Source organism: Podarcis melisellensis, assembly GCF_964234715.1.
Source record: "Podarcis melisellensis genome assembly, chromosome: 4".
Lineage (NCBI taxonomy): Eukaryota > Metazoa > Chordata > Lepidosauria > Squamata > Lacertidae > Podarcis > Podarcis melisellensis.
The window spans coordinates 1,862,033-1,889,521 of record NC_138531.1 but is presented as its reverse complement, the minus strand read 5'-3'; the positions used below and the strand labels follow the sequence as shown (position 1 = coordinate 1,889,521).

Sequence of the window (27,489 nt, the reverse complement as noted above, 5' to 3'; positions counted from 1 at the left end):
TTTTAAGATAATCATAGAACGGTAGAGCTGGGAGACACCCTGAGGCTCATCTTGTACAATCCCTTCCAATGTAGGACTCTCAACTAAAGCACATTTCAATTGAGTGGGGAGTGCACTGCCCCCTTCCCCCCGGCCCCCAGCACATCACTCTGTTGACAGCTCTCCACATGTTTAAGGGTGAAGATCTGAAGCAAGGAGCCTCCTCTGCTCATGATTTCGAGGTCTGATTGTGCAGGGAGCCTCCAAGAGTAGAGGAGATGACTCACCCCAGTTCATGACTCTTGAACTCATGGAAGGCTATAAACTGGATGTGAGCAGTGTGACAGAAGTGGGGGGTAGGGGTGTGTGGTGGGGGTGCATCTGCCCCTCACTTCACACTCAAGTAAAATGGGCAACTTAAACAGCCAAGGGTCTGAGTCTCCTTGGAGTGCAGCAAGACCAACACAAGGAACTTTATGATCTGTTAATGTTATTTTTGCACTATACTCATGCATTTAAGTCTAGACTATTTCTTTTGTGATATTCAATTTATTCTATGTTTGCTAAATTGCTGGACTTTGTTATATTTGAATTTACTGATATGTTTTTGTAAAGGGATCCCCCCCATTGAACACTTTGTATTTGGATAGTAAGTGGAAATTCATTGTTAATTTCCTTTGACACAACTCACTATGGAAAGACAGCATAGAAATAAACCAAATCAATCAATAAGTCTTGAGCTGCTGTTATAGCACTCAGTGTCTGTAATGCATTAGGCTAGGAAAGTATTATTGCATGAAGTTCTGCATTCCGCAAAGTCATTTTACCGGCATTCTTACCTGCATATTATAAGCAAATTTATTTGGGATTAAGTACTATTGATTTTAATAGGATTAACTTCCAAGTAATGTGTTTAGGATCAGCGTGTTAGAAATGAAAATCCGTCACTTGCACTTTACTGCACAACTAGCTGCAATTACACATCCCGGGTCCCCCGTTAGTTCATATACCCCCCCCCAACTATTTTCACAACATTTATGGCATCTAAAGTTCAAATGCCAGAGTTAATCTGAGGAGTGGCAAAGGCAGTATATCCTCTGCATATTCTGTGCAAGAGCCAATTTCCCCAAAACTTGCTTCTATTTAAGTGGAAGCGCATATATTGGGATTGGTATCAGCTAAACACCCAAGTTAATCACACTTCTAGCTATCACAGTGGGATGGTGTGCTGAAGCCAAAGTGGGGTTTTGCATTTAAAAGACAAAATTCTATTTGCTCCCAACTGATAGTGAGTTTTGGCAGCTGAATGATGTATTTCCAGAAAGAAGATGTCCTAGAAGTAACTTGTGGCTGTTTCGAAAGATTTATTAAAACTAAGTTGACACTTGCATCACTGATAGAGGTAATTTCAGAGCTCTTGAAATTCTACTGACCCTAAGATAATGAAACCACCACCTCTCGCACATTTGTATTCTGTGGCATGTAACTTGGCTTGTGGCTACGAATGCGAAACACTGTCATTATCTGCTAGAAAAATTCACACTACTAACTGAGGGCAAATGCATCAGCTGGGAGATAGAGCAAGGGAAGGTAGATACAGTAAGCAGGATGCCATGGGTTGCTCAGTGCATAAACAATAATGATAACAGGCTATTTAGACAGTTAATAAAACTTGGGGCTTTACGAGATGAGGACAGTCATGCAACGAGAGCAAGTTTCTTAAAAGCACATTTTTAATCCTGTATCATAGCCAAAAAAAAAAAAAAAAGAGGGTGAGGGAGAAGTATATTATGCCCTAAAACAAATCCAATCTGGTTCCTATGAATGAAAAGTACCATGAAATGCTCTTGGAAAAGTCTTGCTGTGGCAGAGATCTGTGCATATTTATGACACTGACAGCCATAGGCTGTACAAATGAAAGCTTTGATTATAATCCAAATAACATTTTTCACATTATTTCAGATAAGAAGGATGTGTGTTAAACTCTGATCAAACGTATCCAGTCTGTCAGCTCATTCAAAATGCAGATCACCCTACAAAATGAGGAAGAGAAGAGAAGGAGGGATTGACTTATGGTTAAATTTGTCCGAAATGTTAAGCAAAATCAAGAGGAATTACAGAAACACTTTCCTGCTTTTGCAAAAAGAATAATTCCTCAGATACTTTAATTATATTTGCATTTATGGAGTTCTGAAATATACCATTTAAATAGAAATGGGATGTTGCAGTGTGATTTGGTAGTTGGTGTCAGGGAGAAGAGGGTTTGAATCCCCCCTGGGTGGCCCTGGGGGCCAATCCCTGCCTCTCAGTCTGACCTACCTCACAGGGTCCTTGTGGGAAATATATGAAGACCAGGAAGCTCCTTGGAGAAAAAGGTGGGATATGAAAGCAATAAATAAACAATTCTAAAGCACATTAGAAAGAAATGGGATGACTGGGAGATTTGGCAATATTTACTTGGTTTTTAAGGTACCAATTGTGCACAAGACATTCTAATTAATTGTTAAAGGTGAGAAATTCCCATTAAGAAGACAAAGCCAAAGGAAAGTCAGCTTGCTCTTCCTACATGTGACCATCTATTCCAGTTTGCTGCCTACTTTAGAAATCTACAACATGTTAAATATTGCAGAGCTTTTTTCCTCACCAAATCTCATGTTCCTCCCTCTCAAGTGCATGGGGGCAAGAAGGCTGGCAACCCTCTTTTCTTAAGGGTAAAACCACAAAATGATTCGGAGGTGGAATCCTTCTGTTGTTTCACTTCTGTTTTTTTAATAAATTTTTTTAATTGATTTTTCACACTTTATATAGACATAACAAACACACAGAGACACAGACAGACATGTACAATTTCAAATTCTTACTTTCATAACCACATTCTCTGACTTCCCCGCATCCCCTCTTCATGCATCCTAGTTCCAGTAGTTAGTTCAGCAAGTTCTTATCTCTTTTCTTTACAATATTAGTATCATTTTTTAAAAAACTTAGTTCTTCTTAATTATCCAATTTTAACTTATACAGATCCATTATAATCATTACATCCTTTCCAAAGGTCGACCTAAATTCCCTTCCAACAATTTCTCAATTATCATATTAATTACTAAACATAATAACTAGACATAAAAATCATAACCTTATAAAAGAACTCTCACCCCCCCTCTTTCCAGGTTTCGATCCCCCAAAGAGGTGTCCATAATATCAGTTCTTAGCCTGGATTTCTCACGTCCGAGGCCTTCAAATCTCTATCAGTCCCTCTTCGTCGGTTTTGTTGGTAATCTTTTATGCTGGCCACCAAGTCTCGAAGGAGCTCTATCCCAATAAGATCAATGTTTCTTCCAACCAGCCCTCCATATTCGAAAGCGGAGCCCCGATCCTGTTTCTTACTTCTTTTAAGTCCAAATAATCCGAATGTCCCAAGGGCTCCCTCTTTCATCTTGCACAAATTTGTACTCCATAGTTCTTTCAATCTCCCCATAAGGGGATATCTCTCTTCTTCATCCTTGCTTTTCAACCAGATTCTCATTATCCATATCTTATTTTCTTTGTATTCCCCATTTGTAGGTTTTTGGTTGGCCTTTTCCTCCTGAAATATCTCCGCTCCTCCTTCCCTCTCCTCTGACTCTGAAAATATCTCTTCTGGTTCAGCTGCAGAGTTTTCTTTTGTCACGTCTTCTGGTTCAGCTGCAGAGTTTTCTTTTGTCACGTCTTCTGGTTCAGCTGCAGAGTTTTCTTTTGTCAAGTCCTTAGCACAGGCAACAGGATTGCTTACTTTAGAATTCAAGGTCACAATCATTGTAGCCATAGCTGTGCTCTGGTCCTGAAGTTTTCCCACAAGAAAGAACATTTTTTCCAACTCGGCCTGTAATTTTCCATCTGCAGCCATTGTAGTGCCTCAGAATCCCCCCTAGAGGGATTCTTGTTACTTAGTAATCCTTCTCCAGCAATCAATTACTATTACTTATTCCTTCATTGTTTCCAACAACTTTAAATCAAATGTAACCCATCTGGTCTGCAAAATAGTAACAGATTTTTCTAGCTTAAACAGTTCGTTTGACAGCTCGTTTGACAGCTGTCAAACTCCTTCTGTCTCCTCAACAGGCTCACTCGCGGATCGCTCCCGGGTCTGGGGGGGGGGGTTGCACATCAACTTCTAAAATTCAGTTCTTAACCTCCAGCTCAAAACTTCTAATGTCAATTGTGGAATTAATAACTTTTATCTCACACAGAGAAAGGTAGTCTCTCCACCTTAGTTATCCGGTTCTTGCTTTAAGTGTCTGCAAAAAAGGGGGTGCGGACTTCCTTTTTAACACTCCCCCGATCGTGCCAAATTCAAAGAGAAAGAAATTTTCAAGTCCAAATTTCGTACTACTCACGGGTTATTTCTTTTTGAGTCCAAATGTTCAAGGAAAAAAGTCAGCGCTCTTCGGCCATGGCTTCACTCCACTGAAGTAGCGGTCTACTCACAGCACCACGCCACTCCCCGTACCCTCTCCAAAGCCTTTAAAAAGGCTCTTCGTGGGTCGGGGGGCGCTTAAGGTGCCCGCCGAGTCACCAAGTCCGCAGGCTTCAGCGCCTGCAGTTTCTAAGGGTCCCCGCATCGCTGCCGCGGCAAGACCCGTCTTCAGTAGAGCCGATTCCCTCCGGAGCTCGGAGGGAATCCGCCATTACCCGATCGCGCTAACCTGGAAGTCCTGTTGTTTCACTTCTGTGCTGGAGGTCAGCAGGAGACAGTTGGCCTTTTGCTGACTAAATGACCAGGAAGGTCAGTGAAATTTTATGTTAAACCCCAATATATCACTGGTAGTTCCTTAATTTCTGTCAGTAGCAATGACAGCAAATGACCAGCTCACCAGTTGCAACTGCAAGGACCAACTTCAGTGATGAACTTGAAATTATTGTAGCTTTATAGGATTGCTCTTACACTACACTTTGCAATCTGCTTTGCTCTGAGAATCTTGTGTACTCTATGCCTTTTATTTTTGGTCTATTGACTGTAATAAATTGATTGATTGATATATGAAAATAAGTTTAATTAATTAATTAAACAACAGCACATAAATAAAATCAATTAAAATCCAATATAGTGGTATCTCGGGTTACAGACACTTCAGTTTATGTGTTTTTGGGTTGCGCACCACGCCAAACCTGGAAGTACCGGAACGGGTTACTTCTGGGTTTTGGCTCTCACGCATGCGTAGGAGGACCAAATCGTGACCTGTGCGTGTGCAGACACGGTGCTGCGGGTTGCGAACGTGCCTCCCGCACAGATCATGTTTACAACCTGAGGTTCCACTGTACAGATATCAGCTGCCAGATACCTGATTTTTTGCTGCTGCATTGTGAGAGCCAGTGTGATGTAGTGGTTAAGAGCAGTGAACTCGTAATCTGGGGAACCGGGTTTGCGTCTCCGCTCCTCCACCTACAGCTGCTTGGTGACCTGAGGCTAGTCACACTTCTCTGAAGTCTCTCAGCCCCACTCACCTCACAGAGTATTTGTTGTGGGGGAGGAAGGGAAAGGAGAATGTGAGCCGCTTTGAGACGCCATAAAGGGAGTGAAAGGCGGGGTATCAAATCCAAACTCTTCTTCTTCTTCTTCATTGCATTTGTTGTTTTTCTAATTATTTATTGTGAGGTGATTTATTGCAAACATTGTAAGATATTTTTATATTAATTAATTCTACAAGAAATGCTGCTACGAGTATTATGTTTCCCCCCTTTCAATATTGTGCTGAATGACTTGCATAAAAAAAGGCCTGGCAGCTGTTTTGTGTCAATGGCTTGACTCTTGTCATATCGTGACTCAGAACTGGCTGATCTCAACCTTTGACAGACTTCAGGAATTGCATGTTCAGACCCAGAGACCTCCCCCCTAAATAAATACACACTTGACTCAAATTTTAATTTTGGTTTTTGGCAGAATTTAGGCCACAACTTTATTGATTACAGAAAAAGTGAGTGGTTGCATAGACTCTGGTTCGACTAGCTTCCTACACCGTTCCAGGTAGCGCTGACCCAGAGCTCTATCATAGGTCAGCCAAGGGTGAACACCTGAGGTAGGTGAAAAGCCCGGGAACAGACTCTGTTCACTCCCCCAACTGCTCCCCTGGATTCAGGCATGGGCACAACCCCCTCTCAGGGGTTAACCAATCTAAGTTGAGTCCCTGAATTCCTTTAACGGATACCCTTCACATAGGAATGGCGAGAATGTTATCCCATCCCTATCACATGAACCAGTGCCTATCTGCCACACAAGCACCTTGCTTGCTGCCAACCACTCACACCTGTAACCAATCCCTTAACCCCGCTGACATGGAGGTCAGCCACAAATCATTCCCAATCAGACAACTGAACCCCATCAAGCCTGTAAAGGGAATCATCACAGAAGGTAATGTCCGTGTGACAGATCACTGTCCCACACAAGGTCAGAACCTTCTTGGCCATTGTGCTCTGGCTGTGCCTCCTGGCCCTCTCAGTGGCAGCTGGGCATTGGCTACCTCGCCACACATGTCACTGCAACAGCTGCGACCAAAGAAATTTGAGTCTAGGAAGAGCTGCCTTCAACTCTTCCAAGTCCTCCTGCATGCGGATCCACAAGCTCAAGCCGGGAGCTTCCAGCAAATCATTCTCACCCAGCTGCACCACCATCGCTGCAGGTGTGCCTTCCGCAGACACCTTTGCCCGCACCATCAGGCAACGCATTCCTTGTCTGGATACCCAGGAGAGACACACATGGACAGGGAGTCCTAGCCTGCGTCCGAATCCAGACTCCGCTGCCCTTCTGCTGGCCCAGTGGACAATGCTGTGCTCGACTATCCAGACGTGCAGGGTAGGCAGACCTAGGAATGAACAAAATAATATTAATAACTGCACCTCAGCGCCGCTTCCGCACATAACCCCTGTATGTGTCAGACTTCCAGTGGCCCAAATCTTTAATCCTGTCAATGGACAGGCCCCAGTGCGTAGCAGAAGGAATGAGGTGCCTAATCGCTGGCCAGCAGGCCACGTGCTCCAATCGCCTTACGTATCACTGCAGCAAAGTGATGCATCTTTAACGAGGAACCCTCCTCGTGAACCAGGAAGGGAACATTCCCAGGCAGGCAAAGTGACAAATATCTCTTGGCATCTTTCACTGGACAAGGGCCTGGCTTACCAGTGGCAGGCAGCCTCATTAAGGCACCTCTGCCCAACTGGTCTGTTTTGGAATTCCTGATGGTGAGAACCAGCTCAGCATCAGAAAGCTGAACATACTGCAATAACAGGCCCCTGGGTGCCCTTCCCTGTGCTGATTCCAGCACCACCTCGCCCACACGCAGTGCACCAAAAAATGCAATGGATTAAACTGCCAGAAAGAGTCTCACCTCATAAATGGACCAGCAGACAAGTCTTAACTTTCTGCACATCTGGGAATAAAAGGTCAAAGGTGACCGGCTTCCTACCTGGCAACTTATGCCGCTGCAACCTGGCCCAACCCTCAAGACAAACTTTGCACAAGGGTCTCTAGAATAAAGGGATTTACAGAAAAATGAAATGGCAGAAGACTGAATTCTAATGAACTTCACAGCATAACTCATATACCACAGGTGAGCCAAATATTGCAACACCTTATATGTGGATGCCGACATGGTACTGTCGGTTGTCAAGTGCTGCGACCAAAACTCTAAAAAGTCCACCCAGGCCTTCTTATAAGACCTCAATGTGGAAGGAGAAACAGAAGCTACTACTCCCTGAAGGACTAGCTGCTGCCACGGTTGCAAAGCTGAACTGGGAAATATTATGGAAGTTGTTGGGCATCCGAAGCGCTCCATCTGAAAATGGGATAGAGTGTCAGAAATATCATTAGAAGCACCAGGAATGAATCGGGCAGAAAACACAAGGCATGCAACAATAGCAGGCATTCGTCAGAATTGGCTGCAGAGCTTAATAAAAAGTCATCAAAGTAACAGGACACGCCCCTTAAACCCATCTTGGCACGCAAGGCCCAGTCCAAAAATGTACTGAAGGCTTCGAAAGCTGCAAAGGATATTTAGGAGCCCATAGGCATGGCCTTGGGACGCAGGTGGCGCTGTGGGTTAAAGCCTCAGCGCCTAGGACTTGCCGATCGAAAGGTTGGCGGTTCGAATCCCTGCGGCGGGGTGCGCTCACGCTGCTCGGTCCCAGCGCCTGCCAACCTAGCAGTTCGAAAGCACCTCCGGGTGCAAGTAGATAAATAGGGACCGCTTACCAGCGGGAAGGTAAACGGTGTTTCCGTGTGCGGCTCTGGCTCGCCAGATGCAGCTTTGTCACGCTGGCCACGTGACCCGGAAGTGTCTCCGGACAGCGCTGGCCCCTGGCCTCTTAAGTGAGATGGGCGCACAACCCCAGAGTCTGGCAAGACTGGCCCGTACGGGCAGGGGTACCTTTACCTTTACCTTTAGGCATGGCCTTATCCACATAATAAGCTCCATTCCCACCCTGACCTGGCCACAGTGATCCATGCGACGGTCACCTCCAGGCTTGACTACTGTAATTTGCTCTATGTGGGGCTGCCCTTGAAGCTGTCCCAGAAACTCCAGCGGGTGCAGAATGCTGCAGCGAGGCTCCTCACAGGGTCTCTGCCATGGGAGCATATTCACCCAGTGCTTTTCAAACTGCACTGGCTCCCAGTAGAGTACAGAGTCAGATTTAAGGTGCTGATTTTGACCTTTAAAGCCCTTCATGGCCTAGGACCCTCATACCTACAGGGCTGCCTCTTCCGGTATGCCCCATGGAGAGCCTCAAGGTCCATAAATAGCAACACCCTAGTGGTCCCGGGCCCTGTCGTGTCCCTCTCTCGATGTCAAATTCTTCTGTAATTTCGTTGTTTAGGATTAATTTGGCTCTTTGTTTTTTGTAAATTGCTTGAATTCCATTCATAAATCTTTTACCAAAATTTAAACTTTCACAGGTTTTGATCATAAATTTCCAAGAGACACTGTCAAATGCCTTTTCAGCATCTACCAAAAGCAATGAAATTTCTTTACTTGGGTTCATTTCGGCATATTCTATTAAGTCTGTAATTATTCTAGTGTTGTCCTTTATTTGTCTGGCTGGCAAAAATCCTGCCTGATCTTTTTTAATTACCCTTTTTAGTAGAGTTTTCATTCTATTTGCAAGAACTCCAGTAAATATTTTATAGTCTATATTCAATAAAGATATTGGCCTGTAGTTTTTTATAAGTCTCAAATCCGTACATTCATTTGGGATAGGGGTTATCAATGCTTCTTGCCACAAATTGGGTATTTCTCCTTTGTCTAAAATTTCATTCATAATTAATTGTAATTTGGGTGTTATTATTCCCTCTAATTTTTTATAATATGTTACTGAGATTCCATCTGGTCCTGGCGATTTCCCATCCTTCATATTTTTAAAAACTTTCTTAATTTCTTCAAGTTCAATATTTGAATTTAAAATTGCATATTCTTCTTCTTCTATATCTGGTAATCTATTTTCTAATAGGCATTTTTGGATTGTCTTTTCCTCTTTCAATTCTACTTTATGTAAATTTTTGTAATATTTTATAAATCTTTCTTTGATTTGTTTTGGGTCAATAATTTCTTTTTCTTCGTCAGTAATTCTATTTATTACTCTTTCTACCTGTCTTTCTTTAATAAACCATGCCAGCATCCTACCCGGTTTATTTGCCTGTTCAAAATATCTTTGTTTTGTCCATGTAATTTTTTTCTCAACTTCTCTATTAAATTCGATAGGTGGGCTTATAAGTTTTTTATTTGTTGGAGGATATCTTCATTTGGGGGGGGGTCACTAAATCTTTTTCTTTCTCTCTTATCTGTTTATTTATTTCCATAATATTATTATCTTTATTTCTCCTTATCCTTCCCATTTGTTGTATTACATACCCTCTCATATAGGCCTTACTCGCCTCCCAAAACAATTTTTTATCCGTATCCTGATTTTCATTTATTTCATAGAATTCTTTCAATGTTTCCTTAGCCCTTTTAACCCTTTGATCATCTCTTTCAGCTAGTGCAAATGGAACAGCTCTCCTATGTGCAGCCAAGAGACTTGCCTTCGATGATCTCATTGGGTGATGTTGTTGTTTAGTCATTTAGTTGTTTAGTCGTGTCCAACTCTTTGTGACCCCATGGACCAGAGCACGCCAGGGAGTTCCAGGGAAAGCCAGTGTGGTGTAGTGGTTAAGAGTGGTAGTCTCGTAATCTGGCGAACTGGGTTCGCATCTCCACTCTTCCACATGCAGCTGCTGGGTGACTTTGGGCCCAGTCACACTTCTCTGAAGTCTCTCAGCCCCACTCACCTCACAGAGTGTTTGTTGTGGGGCAGGAAGGGAAAGGAGGGTGTTAGCCGCTTTGAGACTCCTTCAGGTAGTGATAAAGCAGGATATCAAATCCTAACTCTTCTTCTTTTTCCACTGCATTACAATATTTATTCAAATAATCCTTGAATTTCTTCCCATTTTTTTGTTATTCCTCCTCTTTCTGGTCGCGGATTCTTCCATCATCTTCCTCTGCCAATCTTCCACTGTTGGTATTTCTTGTGTTTTCCATTTCTTAGCTAATAAAATTCGAGCCGCCGTAGTGGCATACAAAAATAATTTAACATCTTTCTTTGGTAGCAGGGTGGTCCCCAAAACACTTGTCGCATGCATAGGAATACTTACAGCCCTGACCCTTTATTGTATTCCCAGCAAAAGAGACGCCTCCCTGACTTCTTAGCATCCTTTGGTTTCTACTGCTCAGTGGACTTATGCTCAAAATTAGGAGTAATGATGGGCCCAAAGGAAAGTGGAGGATTTGCAGTGCCAGATTTAAGAAAGTATTTTGAGGCAGCGTGTTAATGTTGGATAAAAAAAATGGATATTATTAAAAGATAGTGAAGTCCTAACACTAGAGGGCTGGGACAAAATATACGACTTGCATGGCTATTTATTCTATAACAAAAAAGAACAACATAAAAAATTTATAAATCACATAGTAAGAAAGGCTCTATTGGATGTCTGGGAAAGAACAAAAGGAAAAATTATTGAGAAAACTCCCCAATGGGTTTCGCCAGTGGAAGCAACCACAACATTAAAGAGTAATGTAAAAAAGACTTGGCCAACATATAGGGACATATTAGAGGATGCAAATGGAAATATTAAACTAAAAACTTACAAACAATTACAAACATTTGGAATAAATTGGTTACAATATTATCAATTAAAAGAAACATATGAAAAAGACATAAAAGAAAGAAAGTGTTGGAAATGTAAAAAGGCAGATGGGGACTATTTCCATATGTGGTGGACCTGCGATAAGGTAAAAAAAAAATTGGGAAGCAATTTATAATGAACTCAAAAAGATATTTAGATATACTTTCCCCAAAAGACCGGAAGCGTGTCTATTAGGCTTAATAGGAACAGAAATTAAAATAGAAGATCAAAATTTGTTCATGTATGCTACAGCTGCCGCGAGGACCCTTCTGGCCCAAAGATGGAAAGTACAAGATATACCAACTATACAGGAGTGGCAGGCGAAGTTGACAGAATATGCCAAACTGTCAGGGAGGATCCGGGACCAGGGAGATCAAAGATACCAAAATAACTGGAGTAAATTTATTGAATACTTAAAGAAGAATTGTAAAGAGATCAAGACACTAGCAGGATTGACATAATACCTCCAATGTGTAATAGTACTAATTTGAGAATGATGTGCGTGATGGAAAGAGGATAAATATACCAGTTGTGGGGAGGGAGGGGGGTCGCGACTCGGCAGAGTCAAAGGGAATGTATGGTGCTATTACAATTTGTTGGAAAATAATATGCAAGGAAAACAATAAAAATTCACTTGGAAAAAGACATAAAAGGGGGGGGGGATTTGAAAATAAAAACTCAAAATTAGAAAAGGAAATATTGCAAAGCAATCAAAAAATATGTATAGATTATTAATGAAAACCACCTTAGAACAAGAAACCAAAGGGGAAAGTATGTTAAAATGGGAGCACGATTTGGGATATGAGATAGATCTGGAAAGATGGAAAACTTTTTGGGAGGAAAACATAAATTTTACTGCGTGTGATTTATTAAGGGAGAATTTCAGAAAAATTCACCACAGATGGTACCTAACCCCTGACAGATTGTCAAAAATTAAAAAAAGGAACGACGACAAATGTTGGAAATGTAACAGAACAAAAGGTACATTATGCCACATGTGGTGGACTTGCCCAAAGATTAAAACCTTTTGGGACATGATCCACGACGAAATAAAAAAAATTGATAAGGACATCACACACAAAAAAGGCAGAGGCATATCTATTAGGAATTCTAGATAAATATATCCCAAAAGATAAAACTAACTTATTTCTATACGCGACAACAGCGGCAGGAATTTTGATTGCTAGCTATTGGAAAGAAGACAGCATCCCAACAAAAAGAGAATGGTTGGGGAAACTTTGCGAGTACCTGGAATTAGCAAAACTGATGGAAAACTGATGGATATAATGAGAAAATCCAAAACTATGGTTATGAAGCAATGGGAGTTCTTAAATGATTTTTTACAAAACCAGGGCTCAGCTACAAAAATCTGGTTGTGTTTAGAATAATCTTTTGCGTAATATAAAAAATACAAAGTAAGACATTAAGGAAATCCAAAGGGAAAATATGAAGAACAGAGGTTCTGACGAATGGATTGTTAAAAACGCGTGAGGTAAACGGTGGAAGTCTTTTTTCCCCCTTTAAAAAAAAAACCCACTTTATTTAAGGTAGATAAGGACAAGATGAAATTATACAATTCAATATAAATATAGATGGGAAACGGTTATGTATTGTGAGTACTTATCTACTTTTTAAAATTTTCACTTATGATCTTTTTCTTTTACTTCTTTATTCTTTCTTTGTTCTTTTTTCCTTTTTTCTGATATCTTATCTTTCATTTCACTGCTTTATTGTGAATAGCATTTTATAGAGGTATAAATAACTGTAAATATGAAAAGAGACAAAATATTCTCTAAATACATCCTGACAGTAAGAGCTGTTCGACAGTGGAATTTGCTGCCAAGGAGTGTGGTGGAGTCTCCTTCTTTGGAGGTCTTTAAGCAGAGGCTTGACAACCTTATGTCAGGAGTGCTCTGATGGTGTTTCCTGCTTGGCAGGGGGTTGGACACGATGGCCCTTGTGGTCTCTTCCAACTCTATGATTCTATGATTCTAGGCATATTGGTGTAGAGGGAGGCTAAGTCTAAAGATGCTAATACCAAAGTTTCAGTGACTCTAGTACGCTCTATTATACTTTTAAATGCCTGCTGAAAACATTTTTGTTATGCCAGGCTGATGCAGGCAGTTAAGAGTGCAGCCCCCACAATGGGTTGATGATGTTTGCTTTTACTTTATTTTTGCTTTTAACTTGTTTTTAACTTCTTATGATTTTATTGTTTGGCTTTGTTTTTATATTGTTGTAAACTGCTGTGTTCTATTATTATGATGCAGCGGTATATCAATATTTTTATAAATAGATAAAATAAATCCCTGTATGTGTTTCTGTGTCAAATGTGCTCAATGCAGCTGTGACTTCTGTCTCTACCTACTACTTAAAATAGGTTTATGCTTTGAAATTACACACATTATTCAAAGCATGTAGTCAAAACATCCTTTTGAATAAATATCACCTATACCAACAAGTTGTCCTCAGCTAGGTTTTCTTTCTTATTTGAATGTATAGTGATTTGAATATGTTATAATTTATAATATTATATTATTTCAGATTATGCAACTTGAATAATTTTTGTACACTTTGAAGTAAACACCTTTTGCTTGCATTTTCCCATTTTTAAGATTCTTTGCAAGTTAGGGGGAAAAACTTTGTTTTGTTTCTGAAACTGTCTCAAAACAGGAGTCTCAAAATGGTAGTGGTAATGGTAGTGGTATGTCTAAACCACCGACTCTGTTGGAATTTGGTGTACATTTTATTTTCATTAATTTAAAATCCTTTTATACTAAGATGCAGTAAAGGCTCATACTCATTAGGACCCAATTTTCCTTAGCAGCAGCCATGTGCTTCTGTTTGCTCCCAGTGGCCATAGGGAGGGAGGATTGGGGAATCAAGATACTTAAATTAAAATGGGAGTGCGCCATGCACATTTGGAATGCAATATTGACAGCTCTAATTTCACCCCTCTTTCCAGCACTCATTCATTAAGTCAGAGCAAGAGAGACCAGGAACAGCAGGAGCAACATCCCAGAGTGGCCAGCCTTCCCTCCTTTGTTTGTAATATGCTGCATGCTTTCCCCTATTTATTTGTAATTAAATAAAAGCAGATGATTTCTTATTAATGCTATCAAATGTGTACACTGACCATGGTAAACATTAAAAAGACAGGGAGATGGACAAGACTGCACATAATTTAATCTATTAAGCCCACAACTGTGCAAACAGTTATATTTTGCTTTTGTTTTCCAGTTCATATTTGTTATTGAAACCTCCATGCCTTTACTTTTCATTTTTTTAGAATGGCACTTCATTTTGTCATGAAATTTTGCCTGTTTCACCATCCTATCCAAATTTAAGACTGGTGATTTCCCCCTGCTCACCCTCACCTTCCGTTTTCGTTGTAGTCCAGCCATTGGACCCAAATGCTCTGCTGGGGAATCTTTCTTTTCTTTTCTTTGGTAATAGAAGCATGAAATGGTGCCAAATGCATAGCATCTTTAACTGCCATTGGAACTGCTTGCTGCTTGACTATTCTTCTTATGATGAACAAGGACTGAAAAAATCAGTTTCATTTGCCCTGTTTTTCAGTTCATGCATCTCCTTCTCAGTATTCTACAAACTATTGGAAGGATGTCCAGCAGGCAGTGCTGGAGAGCAGGAGGAAGCGGGGCTGGCGTGCATCCCAGGGGCAGGGCGTGCCACTCGCAGGGGCATAGAGCTTTGTGTGCTGAAATCATGATTACTGACACCAAAGTCAACATGGGTTGGTTTTCTGCTTTCAACAACAGCCATCAAGATTGTTGTTTGTGCCACACATCTTGTTGGGAGCAGACACTAGAGCACCTCAAGTGGACCTCTTGGAAGGTGGTGTTGCATGCCACTCCAAACTCTGAGCAATGCAGGATTCCAGGGGCCCAGGACTCCAGTCACTTACCTGGAGTTCAGTTTCCTTTGGAGTGAGGGACAGCAGTGACTGTGGTGTCTTTAGGACATATGGTTTATTCACACATATATACAATCTTAGCCTATGCTGGAGGGACTCACAGCATTACACCCCCCCCCACCAGTGGGCCTTGCATCTCCTGAGCCACAGCCTCAGATTGTGGGATGTATTACATCAGTACAGTCAATTACAACATGCTTTACTTCCTAGAGTGTACAGAGACGGGGGATATGTAACTTCCTGTACCTCTTGTAAATGACTCAGCTCCCGGGAAATCCACCCGAGTAGTGTGACTCTCAGCGTAAATTAATAATGCAGAGTCACAGCTTCCGGAACAGCGTGCTCTGCGTCGGGTCGGAGTTTGAGCTCTGAGCTGCTCGAGACAGACTCAGCACATGGAGAGGTGAAGCAGGAGCAACAGGAGGCGTAGGTTGCCCCTGCTCGGGTGGATTTCCCGGGAGCAGAGGCTCAGTGGCACAAAAAGGGGTTTCCCGACCCTAGAACTAGACTTTAAGACATTTTAAAAAGAAGAAATTTAGGGGGAAACCTCAGCGCAAAGGAGCGAGACTGCCCTCCAGTGCCTGACTGCTCCAGACCCCATGAGCTAGTGCTGGACTCTCCAGTAAGATATTGACACAAATTCAAGGAGCGCCCCCCCCCCCGTATATACAGTGAGAAAGGGGTTATTTAAGCCCCAACAATACATCAGAAACAAAAAAGGGGGACTAACAAACAGATAAAATTAAGAAGTTGTGAGTGGAATGCTAAAAGAGGGTCATCCCTCACAACAGAAATTAACGCTGCAGAATGGGCAGTGCAGTAGAGATCTTGAGGGGCTTCTTTGCACTCCCAAAATAACACAGCCAACCCAAGAAGTGTCACTGGAGTTTGGAGCAGGGGAACAGTTTAGACCAGCTAAACAAAATAAGGAGACCTCTTTACCAGAGACTTGCGGAGATCTGGAGAGGTTGGAGAAGAGAAGGCTGGAGAAGTGAGTCAGCAGAATTAGTGGGGTGGGCGGCAGCCATTATTGAAAGACTACACTGGAAAAGACTTCAAAGAGCCATTTTAACACCAGAGAAAGATAGAGTGAGGAACAGCAGGAAGAGCGACCCAGCGGCCACTAGTGGAAGGAAAAAACATAACAGCAAAGAGACATAATAGTCAAGAACCGTAGGAAGAGCTATACAGCGGCCACTAGTGGAGGAAGACATAACAGCCAAGAGACATAATATTCAAGAATAGTAGGAAGAGCAACACAGCAGCCACTTGTGGAAGGAAAAGATATAACAGCCAAGAGGAAAGTATATAGCCATACCCGTAACGCCAATACTTGCTTAGAGGAACTGTGAAGCATAAACATCAGATATAAATAAAGGGAAAAATTAAAATTTCAAATATATCCAGCATAAAGATAAAATTAATTACACATGAAAATTAGATCCAATTAAACTTCCTGCAGCGGAACTCCCAATAGTTTTAATCTTTGGAGACTATATAGAATCCGAAGCGGAGAAGTGGAATCGGAAGACAATTGAACTCAATCTCGAAATAGCCAGCCATCCAAAAATATCCAAATACCCAAATGGGTTCAAAGAGAACACAATCAACAATTGGCCAAACTTTAATTGCCAGCCAAGCAAGGAAGGTGAAGCAAGTATGGATGTAAAGGATTTGATTATTGCCATGCAGAAAGACTTAGGGGACAGAATAAACTCAGTAGCCAGCAAAAATCACTGGAAGAGAAAGTAGTAACTATGAGCAATAAAATTTTAAAAAACTCAGCTCTTATAATGGACCTTACACATCAAATGAACCAATTGACAATGAAGAATAAAGAAATTGATAAAACAGTGCAAGAAGTGAAGGCAAAGACATTGAAGCAAGAGCAAATAACCAAAAAGATGGGGGCTGAGCAAAAAGAACTGGAAAAAAATCCAAGACAAAAACAAGGGGGAAATAGAGGACCTAAGGAAGATGCAGGAGGAGATTTGGGACGAATTGGCGGTCCTTGAGTTGAGACAAAAAGAAATGATTCTCCGCCTGAGAGGCATATCAGCGAGCCAGGATGAGGACATTTCGACAAAATTATTAAAAGTCCTGGCGGACTGGTTGGGGGTCCAGGAGGAGGACTTATCACTAGATATTGATAAAATTTTCAGGATAAAACTGCATAAATCTAAAACCAAAAAAGGACCAGGAGACTGCCTAGTCTTCTTGAACTCAAGACTTCTCAAAGAAAAAATATTATTGAAAAGTAGAAGTAATGCCTTATGTATAGATGACAAAGTCATAGAAATAATGAAAGAGGTCCCAACTCGCCTCCTGAAGAAAAGGGAAAACTACAAACCCCTGTCAACTGCTCTAAAGAAAAACAAAAATTTATTTAGATGGGAATTTCCCAAAGGGTTAACTTTTACCTATAAAGGAAGACGCAAGACCTTCAGATCGGCAGAAGAAGCAGACTCTTTTCTTTAAAAAACTGGAAGGACTTGGAGGGAGAAGCCACAAGAAACTGAAGAAGCAAGATTGAAACAGTACTGGAAAATAGGACTTTATTTTTAAATATGCGAGATCACATTCACCTGGTGCTATATCAGAGCATACACAGAGTTTCCATTGAGTACAGGCTCCACAGAGCACAGACACACACTGAGACACACACACACTGAGAGAGTGTGACTCTATAAAAGGCAGGGTCACGCAGCCATTTTGTTCCTCTGTTTGATTTCAGCTCTGTTCGATTCAGTTCAGTTCCGTCTCTGGCTCTTAGCCAGCAGTGCTTAAGCCAACCTCACCAAAGATGTGAGCCTCGTTATAGCTTTGTAACCTGAAGGTTTAAGCCTGCCTTCTAGGATGTGTACTGTGAACATCTTGTGAGTAAACTTATTGTTCTACTTTTAAAGACAGACTCGTAAGTCTTTATTGTATTCTAAGAGGGGAAAAAGGGGACACCAGGAATAATCCATCTGGGCCAGTCAGACTGTATTAGTCATCTTGTAAAGATTCAAGCAAATCATCAACTAGCTTCCGTGAATATAGAGGGGATCTGCTCTGCTACATTACTCACTAGAGTGAGTGAAGGAAGGATAATACTTAACAAATATTTCCTTGCCTATTATCCTAAACATCCCCACACAGATTCCAATAGAAATTGGGCATGGCTCTGTCTCCCAGCTGCCCAGCCTGCAGCCTGCCAGCTCCCAGCTCCCAAGACTCCACTCTCTTCTCTGGCCTTTGTCTCTCTAACTACCAGCAAGTTGAGGATGGCAAGGCGCATGCATTTGTCATCTGGCACAGAGACATTTCCTTTGCTACCTTAATGGGCCATTATCTCCCCAGGAAGCTAGCCTGGCTATTCCAAGAATTGAATTTGTGCTGGATCTAGGAATTAGAATAGAGCTGATCCTCCACCCCAATGCTTCCCTTGATCTCTGGATATAGGCTGCAATTAGCTGCAGAGAGGGAAACACAAAGACAAGTCAGGCAGGTTTTTTGAAGGAAAAAAGAAAAAGACACAGAGAGAGCCAGTCATATCCTCCTATATTTGTTCAATTTAAACCTAAAAAAACCACCCATGTTATTTTAAGTCCTCTGTGGAGTGCTTGTGAACTCTTGCAGAAAGGCAGCATTAAAATAATAATAATAATCAAAGTAATAAATACTTCCCTCACCAGGGAAGCAGTTTTCTTACTATTCCCCCCCAAAATATATGTGTGAGTGTGTATTCTGCTGAAGAATATTTATTTTATTTACTTTTAATATGAAGACAGGTATAGACAATTTTTTTATAGTAGTCTGCTGATTGTTGATATACTGCATGTTCCATTTATATTGCTTTTGTATTGTGGCCTTTATCCATAAGCAACAACAATTTGCACAGATACCCTTCTTGCTTTGTTATGGGGCATGGCCGCCTGTGTGGAGAAAGGGGTTGGCAAGCAGGGGCCGGAGCAACCTCTCCGCTGGCTCCCTAGTTGCCCTCATTCAATGGCAAGAGTGCTGCTTTCTGCTGCTTCTGTGATTCTTTGAATCAAGACAACTAATTGGTTACTTTGCACACAGCCGAATGCACATTGTTTCCTTGCTCTCCACATCTCCTTATATACTTGTGACTTACTGGGAATTTGCCAAGACTTTCCAGCAATTCGTGTCTGCTGGCTTGGAGCCCCAAGGCTTAGCACTGGAGCTGCAAGAAGCTTAGCTTTGCTTACCTTTAATTTTACTTGTCATGTGGCCAACCCTATCTCTCATCTAACTTTTGTTTTATGTCTCTCCTCCAGCAGTCAGAGTTTAGTTTTGAATGTGCAGATGTAATTACATCAATGTCATCTCTAAAAGCCATTTCCCTTTTTAAAAAAAAAAAAATGCACAAATTCTCAGTAGTTGGTAAACATCTGTTACCAGGTTTGCTGTAGAATATTTTTATATCATAATAGAAAATCACTTCTTAAGGCTAACAAAGGTAGGGAGAAAGGGAAGTTTGAAAGCATTTTGCTCTGTAATAGCTATATTATTATCATATTTTTTGCTCTTACATATATATTTGAAAGTAGTCTTATTGTGTTCAGTGTAAGTTTATATAGAATTGTTACCCTAAGAGCTTGCATAGTAATTTTTAATTTTATTCATGTCCACTAGTCTGATTCTTTTCTCTTTAAAACACATAAATTGCACATGTGCTTAAATGGCATTGAAATATTATGAAACATTTTAATCCATTTATATGACATAGTATTGTGTGATACACACACTAATTTCACCATATGTGAAGTAAAAAAAAAAGCTGCTTCTTGGGAGTCACATCTCCAGCATCTTTTGAGTGGGCAAATTGCCCTGAAGATGTGCATCCATGAAAGTCTGCGCCCAGGTGGAGTTAGGTGATCCTACTCTGGTGCCAAGCTGTCAGGGGCTTTGAAAAACACATCTACATTTTGAACTAAGCCCAGGAGTGACTGCAATAGTTTCATTCTCAACACAGGCTCTGAGTTAACCACCTTGCAGTTGTCTTGTAATTAAGTGTACTTTACCCTAAACCATCTTGAAAGGCACCCATCCCCCGTCCCCCATGTGGCATATTACAACACCCTGACTTAGAGGCATGGAGAACTCAGATTGCCCTCAAATAAGAAAGCTCTGTGATACAGCAGGCAGGCAAGCAAAAAGCTGGCAGAAAGCCTCCATGGTAGAGATCCTACACACACACACACACCAGTAACTGCTAGTAGACCCAGGAGTATCCCAGACCTTTGATCTTGCTTCTATTGTTAGAGCACAACCCTCTTCAGAAGATGTTGAACTCCATCAGCCTGGACACACCAGCCAGGCACCAAAACCCCTCCCTATTGTCGCAAAGCAGTTTTCATTTATTGGCCCTCATCTGGTCCATTGCCAAGTTTAAACTTGGGTGCAGTACCTCACCTGCATCATTCAACACTGTGTTCATAGGCACAGTTTGAAATATGGGACTAAGCTATTGTAAAATATTAAGTAGCCCCATTATGTTGCTGCCCAATTTGAAGTCATTCTGTGCTGTTTTTGTGAAGCCACATGTCTCAAATTGCAGTGTGCTAAATACCTTCTTTCTAGCAAAGGCTTGACCTTCTCTTAACCCAAGTCCCTTTTCTCTGCTGCATGAATTTGTCTTGGGATCGTGGCAGGTCATATGACTCTCTCTGAAGATATGGTTCTTATTGATCCATAGATCATCTGTCAAGGGAGTGTAATATGAATAGAACAAATCAAGCTCTTTGTTCCTCTTCCCACTAGACCAAGGTCAACACCTCTATGATAAACATTCTCTCTGGAAGGGTGTCCCTGAATTTTCCATCAGTTGGCCTTCAAATCATTTCTGCTTGCAGAAAATTTAAAACATTTTCCAGCTACACTTTCCTCTGCTGACTTATAGCAAAATGATTTGATGCCTCCCCACACCCCAATTTCTCATGTTTATATTTAACTGAATGCATTTCCCTCAAAATCTGCAGTGTAATATTTTCTGCTATTGCCTATAAAGGTCAATTTGATAAGCTCATTATTAAAAAAACAGTGAAGCAACACCAATTACAGACCACAATCTCGATTCATCCTATAGTAGGCTGCATCTATGTGCGTCATTTTACTTCTTTTTCTGATTTTAAGTGCATACTTTCATAAGCTGAATTGTGCATGATGTTCCTCTTTCACAATAATATCCCCAGGTGCAAATTAAGATAAAGGTAACTAATTAGGTATGTGCCTTTTTTCATGAAAGTAATTAACCATCATTATGTTCCCCTAATAACAGCAAAGTGAGTGCTTTCATGTAGCACTCATTTACACATGACTTTATCATTATAGAAATATTTCTGATGGAAATTTTAAAAGAAGAAATGAAATAGATTTGAAAGTTGCTCAGGTAAATGTGGCTGCAGACTAGAGAAGTTTGTGGGGGGGAGGGGCAATGAAAATGCCCAAAGGTTCTTAAATAGCAGTCTGTATGTGCATATCATATCATATCTATATTGATATATAGAAAAAATAGTCTTAGGGAGTAATCCTATGCACAAGAAACTGGAAGTAAGCATGTGGGTATAAATTACATGAGAGTCAACTCCCCATTCATCAGTTTTCCTAAGCCTGGCAGAGGGGAAACAAGCCTTTAAAATAGTATTCTATCCTGGATTGCCAGGTCACAGGTTTAGGATACAGCCTAAGTCCGCCCACCCCTCAGTCCTGCCCCCTGGAATGCCCCTTTTGGGGAACCTTCACTGGCCTCAGCTCAGCCAGCTTCAGCCGAACTAGGATGCATGTGTTACCCCAGGGTACCTTCAGCTGAGCTGGGGGGGTGGGGACCTCCTGCTGGCTGAGTCAGGAATCAGATGGCAGAGCCCAAGATCAGTTGCATCCAAAGCTGCTCCTACTAGTGGATCTTGCTATGGGCAGGGCCCACTCCAGACTTAATTTGGCATTATATGTATTGGATTATATATATTGGCACCATGAGGTTTCCTAGTAGGAATCAGACAGCCCCACAGAGGCATCTGTGGTTAAACCAAGGACTGACCAGCCTTTTAGGACATGTAAGCATATTTGGAAATATGGGAAACAGCAACCAAAACTGGGTCTCTTGAAGCTGGCAGGACCACTTTTGGCCAGGGCATGCACTTCCAACATGTGTGGAGAGAAACCGCTGACTTTTGCCCAGCTGGAATATAAGCTACTTGAGAAAAGGAACAGGGGGCAATCCTGTGACAAGATCCACCAGGATGAACAGTTTAGGAGGCAGCAGATCTCCGGCTCAGCTGGTGTTAAGTCCCCAACTCCGAGATCCACTGGTGTAGCTTGTTCCTCCCCACTGAGCCAGCGCCCAGCCAGCTGAGCCAAAGTTGGTTGTTGGTCTCCCCAAAGGAGCATTCTGGGGGTGGGGCAGGGACAGGAGCCGAGAGAGGCGACTTAGGCTGCATCCGAAACCAATTCAGCTCACTCACATGCCCTGGCAACACAGCACAGAATATGGTATTAAAGGCTTGTTTTCTCTGTTCAAGGCTTAGGTACAGCAGCCTGAGGAAACTTGCTTCATGCCAGCTTTTTGTGCGAAGGATTGCTCCCACAGATACTTTCGGAAGAGGCAGAGTCAGCCTAGTAATGCAAGTAATGCAAAATAAACAGGAGGTGCAAAAACATAAACATTTTAGATCATCAGGTGAGTGTGGGATCTATTTTTGGGCTCCAGGGAATTCTCCTTTCACTCTACCATATGACTTTTCCTTTTATGGAATACCAACAGTTAGAACCTTCTTTATATTTGCATTTGGTGAAAGTTGTAAAGAAATAATGAATCACTAATGTGGCAGCAAGAAATATCAACAACCTCAGATACGCAGATGACAGAACCTTGATGGCAGAAAGTGAGGAGGAATTAAAGAACCTTTTAATGAGGGTGAAAGAGGAGAGCGCAAAATATGGTCTGAAGCTCAACATCAAAAAACGAAGATCATGGCCACTGGTCCCATCACCTCCTGGCAAATAGAAGGGGAATAAATGGAGGCAGTGAGAGATTTTACTTTCTTGGGCTCAATGATCACTGCAGATGGTGACAGCATCCACGAAATTAAAAGACGCCTGCTTCTTGGGAGAAGGGCAATGACAGGCCTAGACAGCATCTTGAGAAGTAGAGACATCACCTTGCCAACAAAGGTTCGTATAGTTAAAGCTATGGTTTTCCCAGTAGTGATGTATGGAAGTGAGAGCTGGACCATAAAGAAGGCTGATCGCCGAAGAATTGATGCTTTTGAATTATGGTGCTGGAGGAGACTCTTGAGAGTCCCATGGACTGCAAGAAGATCAAACCTCTCCATACTGAAGGAGTACAGGATCAGGTTTAAGGTGCTGGTTTTAACCTTTAAAGCCCTATACGGCCTAGGACCCTCGTACCTACGGGACCGCCTCTCCTGGTATGCCCCACAGAGAAACCTACGGTCTGCAAATAATAACACCCTCAAGGTCCCAGGCCTCAGAGAGGTTAGGCTGGCCTCAACTAGAGCCAGGGCCTTCTCGGCTGCGGCTCCAATCTGGTGGAACGCTCTGTCACAAGAGACTAGGGCCCTGCGGGACCTGACATCTTTCCGCAGGGCCTGCAAGACAGAGTTGTTCCACCAGGCCTTTGGTCAGGGCACAGCCTGACTCCCTCCTCTGGCAACCTGCACAGAATCTTGCTTAATCAGTTGCCATTAATTTGATTTCAATTGATTTTTATAATGAAATATTTTTAGAATGTGCAATTATCTGATTGTTTGATTGTTTTGATTGTTGTTAGCCGCCCTGAGCCCGGCTTCGGCTGGGGAGGGCGGGATACAAATAAAATTTATTATTATTATTATTATTATAAATCAACCCTGAGTGCTCACTGGAAGGACAGATTGTGAAGCTGAGGCTCCAGTACTTTGGCCACCTCATGAGAAGAGAAGACTCCCTGGAGAAGACCCTGATGTTGGGAAAGATGGAGGGCACAAGGAGAAGCGGGCGACAGAGGACGAGATGGTTGGATAGTGTTTTCGAGGTTACCAGCATGAGTTTGACCAAACTGCGGGAGGCAGTGGAGGACAGAGGTGCCTGGTGTTCTCTGGTCCATGGGGTCAGACACGACTAAACGACTAAACAACAACAACAACAACAATGTGGCAGCCTTAGGCTGGAAGAGTATTCTAACATACACTGGTGCCCTTCAGTCATTTTAAGAGAGCTTGTGCAGGAGAACCTCTGGTTGGATGTGCCCTTTGCCTTTTTAAAGTAGTTGCAAATCTTTTTTTGCGAAGCACACATAACAGATGCAAATAAATGTTAATTTATTCTAATACATAATGAGGATGAGTCATTTTTTCATTGGACTATCTCACCCCAAAAAGGCTATATCTTTTCTGAATGCTTTTCTGTTCCTATTAAAAATATTAAGTATAATTTTATTATTTCCTGTAGAGTTTACCTGATCTTTCCTGGAGCTAGTTTCTCCTACCTGCTCTAGTTCTTTCCCTTTGGAATTCAACTGTCTGAACAGCAGGCAGTCAAGAAAAAGTAAAGCTTGCTTTCTGGCCAGATGTTCTATTTTTCTCTAGGGCAGTGTCTCTGTTTGAGCAAACATCTCTCTGTCTGCTGAGCCCATGGACTTATGGTCTGAGTGGAGCTCTGCAGCTTTATCAGAGACTTTTTTCTCTGTAATTTCTGTTTTTAAAGAAAATCAAAACCTGACTGTATTGTTTGGCACAATATTGATACCTTCTTCCCACAGTGAATAAAATGAAGTCTATAAGTGAAAGTGGAAAAAGGAGAACTCTATAAAGCAATTCAGAGATTTCCTTGTTTGGATTCCATCTGAATGCTTCTGGCAATAAAGCTGGTGTGTCAGTGGGGCTCACATTTGCTAACAGAGGTTTCATTTTTCTTCTGCAGGTACTACAAAAATCATTGTCTTATCTATTCTGATTCACAGACTCTGACTGTGGTTCCTCCAAAAAGAAGCAACTCTGATTCTTGGAGGGGTTGTTTGTATGGTGGGGCTAGATTTTGGCCATGCTGGACAAAGTTCTTAAGGAATAATTCTACTGCAGTAACTGGTGCTTTAGGCTGAAAACCGACACGGACAGACTTAGAAAGAAGTCTTGCTAAAAGCATTCCCTGCCTGCAAAGGTAAGGCTAAAGGAACTTGATATGCATTTGTGAAACCTAAGGACATGGGAGCTATATCCATTATGTATGTTTCAGAAAGCAGCAGCAGCAGCAGTACATGCTTTGTGTCAAGGAGAAAATGCTTCCCTCCCCTAGGCCTTTGGGTGGAGGTGAGTTGCCCAGGCAACTCATATGTGACCCATGAGAGCAGCAGAATAACCAGACCATACAACAATGATGGGATAAAACCAGGCCAAATCTTTATTGACAGCAGCAGGCAGGACAAGGGGTGGCACAGCATTGGGTCCCAGGATCAGTTCATCATTCCACAAGTTGATGGAATGGATCTGCTGGGTTTGGACTGTATGAGAGGAGTTGGCCAGTGTTGAACCTTACCATGGTTCAAGCCAAGCAAGCAAGGTCTCACTGGGGACCAGGGTGCAGATTCCTAGCAGGCAGATACCTAACACAAGCTTGGGTTTGCCATGGTCAATCCTCCCTTCAGACCTATCATACTAGGTTGATCGAGCCCAAGGCCATTTCCGCCCTCATACAAACAATGTTCTTCTGCCTAACAAAGGAAAGCCATAATTTCACTGAGTGAAAGGCGAAAAAATCCCCCAAACCAAGTGCCAATCAGGTTGAGAGAAAAATATTCCTTTCTGGCCCTGTCAACCAGCGACCCAAAATTCCTCAGTGTAGGCTTTAACCTGAGGGCGGGCAGGCGAGAAGCTCTCAAACCAAAGTTTTATATAGGCTTTCCCCTCCCCTCTTCAGCAAGGGCTTGTGGGTGCAGCTTTTCCCCATGAGCCCATTGCACAGGCAAGATTCTGGGAAAATCCTTGCCCTGTATTTTGCTGGCATTGCTGGGCACCACTGCTGCTGGGCAAAGGCTTCCCTTGCTTATTGGGCATGAGTGAGGTTTCTCAGCAATGTGAAGGATCTCATTGGTCCTAGGCACCTGGGCTACCTTGGCTCTGTGCTTCAAGGCCAGGGCTGAGGCTGGCACATTGTCAAGGAGGCTCAGCAGTGGGATACACATCCACCAATGTACCAGAAGGTTCTACCTTCAAAGCCTTCTGATTGATTCAGGGAACGCACCCAAGTTACTAAGCTTTTTACTGGAAAACTAGCCTATTATTGCACTTTGGGTCTCTCACTATTTCTTACCTGGTTTCTTTGCAACACCTGGGAGATCATTTTTTCCATGCCATGGATGACAACTGGTACAGCATGCATAGAGTTGGGATGAGTTTGCTTAGTTTTTCTACTCTGGTTTATAATTCCCAACTTTGTTGTTGTTGGTTAGTCATTTAGTCATGTCCGACTCTTCATGACCCCATGGACCAGAGCACGCCAGGCACTCCTGTCATCCACTGCCTCCCACGGTTTGGTCAAAGTCATGTTGGTAGCTTTGAAAACACTGTCCAACCATCTGATCCTTTGTCGTCCCCTTCTCCTTGTGCGCTCCATCTTTCCCAACATCAGGGTCTTTTCCAGGGAGTCTTCTCTTCTCATGAGGTGGCCAAAGTGTTGGAGCCTCAGCTTCACGATCTGTCCTTCCAGGGAGCATTCAGGACTGATTTCCTTAGATTGGAGAGGTTTGATCTTGCAGTCCATGGGACTCTCAAGAGTCTCCTCCAGCACCATAATTCAAAAGCATCAATACTTTGGTGGTCAGCCTTCTTTGTGGTCCAGCTCTCATTCCATACATCACTACTGGGAAAACCATAGCTTTAACTATACGGACCTTTGTCGGCAAGGTGATGTTTCTGCTTTTTAAGATGCTGTCTAGGTTTGTCATTGCTTTTCTCCCAAGAATCAGGTGTCTTTTAATTTCGTGACTGCTGTCACCATCTGTAGTCATTATGGAACCCAAGAAAGTAAAATCTCTCATTGCCTCCGTTCCCCCCCCCCTCTATTTGCCAGGAGGTGATGGTACCAGTGGCCATGATCTTAGTTTTTTTGATGTTGAGCTTCAGACCATATTTTGCGCTCTCCTCTTTCACCCTCATTAAAAGATTCTTTAATTCCTCCTCACTTTCTGCCATCAAGGTTGTGTCATCTGCATATCTGAGGTTGTTGATATTTCTTCCGACAATCTTAATTCCAGTTTGGGATTCATCCAGTCCAGGCTGTCGCATGATGAATTCTGCATATAAGTTAAAGGGAGACAATATACAGCCTTGTCGTACTCCTTTCCCAATTTTGAACCAATCAGCTGTTCCGTATCCAGTTCTAACTGTAGTTT

The 27,489-nt window shown here is 42.2% G+C and overlaps 2 long non-coding RNA genes across 2 annotated transcripts in view; both read right to left on the bottom strand.

The window, feature by feature from the left end:
* LOC309367756 overlaps positions 1–27,489 on the bottom strand; it is a 409,169-nt gene that overhangs the window by 239,639 nt on the left and 142,041 nt on the right. The window lies entirely within an intron of this gene.
* LOC309368898 lies at positions 2,958–4,399 on the bottom strand. The gene is made up of 2 exons (XR_014167957.1): positions 3,680–4,399; positions 2,958–3,607 (listed from the first exon to the last, which is right to left on the bottom strand). It is a non-coding gene; the product is annotated as an uncharacterized lncRNA (long non-coding RNA).